Genomic DNA, 4677 nt, shown 5'->3' with positions numbered 1-4677 from the left:
TTTGATCCATGTCCGAGTAACCTATATCTAAAATTTCAGGTGTTTAGACCCAAAATTGGCAGAGGGTTTTGGTAGAGTTTTCAAAGGTCAAATCGTTGAACTTTGACCCCTTGACAACCAAATTTCTGTCTGAAAACCAATTAAAAAAATTTTCCCAAATTTCAATTACCCCTTATGTCAAATCTTGAATCTGTAGACTGAAAATTGACAGAGTAGTTTAGTAGGGAAATGTACACACACACACACACACACACACACACACACACACTTCACTTTTATAAATACTAGCATGAGTGCCCAGGTGTTTGGAGGTGTGTGTTGAGAAAAAAAAAAAAAAAGTGGTAGTAGGAAGGCAGGTTCAAACCCGTACCGCAAAGGAGGAAAAGAACGGGGAAAAAACGCGACGTCTTTGCTGTTACGACCACTGCCAAACTGGAAGTGACGTATGTTTGAATAAAGGCTAGACAATCGAAAAGAGGGGATGACTTTCGAAAATATCGGCGAAAAAAGCGACCCCCCTCCTTGTAGAAAAGTGCTCAGTTGAGGGTGAAGAAATTAATGTTTTTAGCCAATTTTTCGGTATTTGCCATCTGAAGGGTCGAGCTTCAAAACGATATTGATCTTGTGAAAATCCGTCACCTCTGTCGAAAGTTTTAGGCAGAAATGCAAACATACATACATTTATATATTAGTAGCTCAAATTTTCGACCCAAACCGATTAAAAAGCTTGCCCTAGCTCTGAATACCTATATGTAATATTTCAAATGTTTAGATCAAAAATTGGCTGAGTAATTTGGTAGAGACAGCAGAGGTAAAAAAATTTTTAAACTTTGACTCCTATTATGATCCCTTAAGATTTATTGTTTTGGGTTGAAATCAAGTTATTAAGTCAGATCCATGTCCAAGGAACCTATATCTAAAATTTCAGTTGTTTATACACAAAATTGTCGGAGTAGTTTGGTAGAGTTCTCAAAGGTCAAATCATTGAACTTTGACCCCTTAACAGCCAAATTTCTGGCCGAAAATAGACTACAAAAATTTTCCCAAATCTCACTACCCAGTGTATCAAATTTCGAGTCTGTAGACTGAAAATTGACAGTTATTTTGTAGAGAAATGTACACAGACACACATGGACAGACAGATAGACACTTTCACTTTTATAGATATATATTTATTTTAACAGACATACACACACACACATTTCACCTAGGACTATACAGGTAAAGAAGACTCTATAGACTGGACAAAAGAAGGATTGTTCTTCTATTTGATCAAGCGCTGAACCCCTTAAACGTTTTATTACAAAAAAGACAAAATTCTGTAAGTTGTGTTAAGATCCAACATTATTTTCGCCAACTCTGCAGAATGTCTGCTGTTCTTGTTAGACTTCAACACTAGTTGACGCAGGTATGGGTGGTTGTCCAGGGATCCAATGGACAGTTTATCATGTAAGCAGCTAATATCTGTCTGTCTGTCTCTCTTTCTCTCTCTCTCTCTCTCACACTCTCACTCTCTCTCTCTTCAAAATGTATTGCAAAAACAAATAAGAACTATGTAAATCGCGATATATCCGAACAGTCGTGCAAGCTGGATGAGTGGTAAGAGTTTAGGCTTCTTACCATGGGGTCCTGATTTCTAATCTCGCTCGATTCAGCCACTCTGATGAGTCGTAGATGATGAAACATGTGTCAATGGATAATCTTCTATATATATAAAAGGCAAAAATCGGTGTGTATGTATGTATGTATGTATGTATGTATGTATGTTTGTTTGTAACGCTAAAACTTTTGAAAGACGGAACCAGAGTTGACAAATTTGGTATCATATTGCACCTTGATCATCCGGATGACAAATATCGAAATTTCACGTCAAACGGACCAGTAGAAAGGGGTCAACTGATCGTTTTTCTCCTAGGGGGGCCCCCCAAAAAACCTGTCATTTTAACGTTATTCAATACGTGTCACGTGACGTGACGTCAGCTCAAACTTTTGACAGACACAACCAAAGTTGACAAATTATGTATCATATTGAACCTTGATCACCCGCATGACAAATATCGAAATTCCACACCAAACGGACCATTAAAAGGGGGTGAACTGATCATTTCTCTCCTAGGGGGGCCCCAAAAAAAACCTGTCATTTTAATGTTAATATTACATAATCCAAAAACGCTTAGTCATGTCACGTGACGTGACGTCAACATCCAGTAATGGCGAACAAATGTAAACAAACACTTTGTTTTACCGATACTTTTGTAATTTCTCTTCTGCTTTGTTCTAGAGATTATTAAACTCCATGACAATGTCTCCAACGTATTTAACTGGTTAAAAATAGTATTTATACAAGAGTTTTAACGAAAAATATCAGGAAAAAATGTACAGGAATAAAAAAAAATTCAGCTTACAAAATATTCGTCGATAAAAAAACCGATCTTTATATTTACGCTAGCCATTTTGTATATTACCACGTGACCTGCTATCTCTTAAACTGGAGGGGGGGGGATCCACTTGAATCCAACAAAACCAGTAATTTTTTTTTTCTATTATATATACATCATTTTCTATAAAATTAAGTGTAGACTTTATAATTAAAACAAAAAATGTTATTCATACTAAAAAAAAAAAACGCTTAGTCATGTCACGTGACGTGACGTCAACATCCACTAATGGCGAACAATTGTACCTATTTACTATGCCTCCCCACGGGACAGAGTTAGACACCAGGGTCGTTTTTTAACGTGGAGAAAAGGTACAAAAATAAAAATTGTCTCAGTCGTGGAGGATTTCTCCTCCACCGAAAGAGAACAAGAAATAGAAGTGCAGCATCTGAAGAACAGATACTACACTTTGATCTTGACCAAAAGGCCAAGAATGCGAACAATTGTAAATAACAACTTTTTTCACAAAACCAACACCGTCTTTCTTTTTTTTTCTCTCTCTTTCTCTCTCTCACCCACTTACTCTTCCCTCTCTCTCACCCTCTTTCTCTTGACGTCACACCACTGTTAAACTGTGGGGGGGGGGACACATTCCCAGGCATTATCTCCTATAGATGCACATTTTATTAGAAATTCAGCTTTCAAAATATTAGACGATAATAAAAATATAAAACCAACACCCTCTTTCTCTTTTCTCTCTCTCTCACCAACTTACTCTTCTCTCTCTCTCACCCTCTTTCTCTTGACCTCCTACTACTGTTAAACTGTGTGTGTGTGGGGGGGGGAAGAGGCAGCTTGAAAACCAACAAAAACAGTGCACAGTTTCCCAAGCATTTGGGGTGGGAAGGGGGGGAAGAAGCCGAGCGCACAGTTTCGTGTGAGAGAGAGAGAACAATTCTCAACCTATATACTCAACAAATTTTTTATCTACAGATTTGAAAGTTTGTATATAGGGTATTCAGACATATGGAAATATATCTAGCATAATCTATCTATTATATCTATAAAAGTGAAAATGTGTGTGTGTGTGTGAGGTAGCCAGAGAGAGAGAGAGAGAGAGAGAGAGAGAGAGAGAGAGAGACAACAATTCTCAACCTATATATTCAATACATTTTTTATCTACAGATTTGAAAATTTGTATATAGGGTATTCAGACATATGGAAATATATCTAGCATAATCTATCTATTATATCTATAAAAGTGAAAATGTGTGTGTGTGTGTGTGTGTGTGTGTGTGCGTAAGAGAGAGAGAGAACAATTCTCAACCTATATACTCAACGTATTTTTATCTACGGATTTATAACTTTGTATATAGGGTATTCAGACATATAGAAATATATCTAGCATAATCTATACATTATATCTATAAAAGTGAGAATGTGAGTGTGTGAGAGAGAGAGAACAATTCTCAACCTATATATTCAACAAATTTTTTACCTACAGATTTGAAAATTTGTATATTGGGTATTCAGACATATGGAAATATATCTAGCATAATCGATCTATTATATCTATAAAAGTCAGAATGTTTGCGTGTGGTTGTGTGTGTAAGGTTGCGAGAGAGAGAGAGAGAACAATTCTCAACCTATCTATTCAATAAATTTGTTATCTACAGATTTGACCATTTGTATATAGGGTATTCAGACATATGGAAATATATCCAGCATAATCTATCTATTATATCCATAAAAGTGAGAATGTGTGCGTGAGAGAGAGAGAGAGAGAGAGAGAGAGAGAGAGTAAGTACAATTCTCACCCTATATATTCAACAAATTTTTTATCTACCGATTAGAAAATTTGTATATAGGGTATTCAGACATATGGAAATATATCTAGCATAATCTATCTATTATATCTAGAAAAGTGAGAATGTGTGTGAAAGAGAGAGAGAGAAGAGAGAGAGAGAGAACAATTCTCAACCTATATATTCAACTAATTTTTATGTACAGATCTGAAAATTTGTATACAGGGTATTCAGACATATGGAAATATATCTAGCATAATCTATTATATCTATAAAAGGTAGAATGTGTGTGTGTGTGTGAGTGAGTGAGTGAGTGAGTGAGAGAGAGAGAGAGAGAGAGAGAACAATTCTCAACCTATATACTCAACAAATTTTGTATCTACAGATTTGATAATTTGTATATAGGGTATTCAGACATAAGGAAATATATCTAGCATAATCTATCTATTATATCTATAAAAGTGAGAATGTGTGTGAAAGAGAGAGAGAGAGAA

The 4677-nt window shown here is 35.8% G+C and overlaps 1 pseudogene; it reads right to left on the bottom strand.

Moving 5' to 3' along the window:
* Positions 1-2744: 2744 nt before the first annotated feature.
* LOC145268497 (U2 spliceosomal RNA) lies at positions 2745-2878 on the bottom strand (annotated as a pseudogene).
* Between the last annotated feature and the right edge of the window lie 1799 nt (positions 2879-4677).

Source organism: Euprymna scolopes, chromosome 43 (genome assembly GCF_053919585.1).
Source record: "Euprymna scolopes isolate OS-2025 chromosome 43, ASM5391958v1, whole genome shotgun sequence".
In the NCBI taxonomy this organism is placed as follows: domain Eukaryota; kingdom Metazoa; phylum Mollusca; class Cephalopoda; order Sepiida; family Sepiolidae; genus Euprymna; species Euprymna scolopes.
The sequence above is the reverse complement of the archived record's forward strand: the minus strand, read 5'-3'. Positions and strand labels throughout refer to the sequence as shown.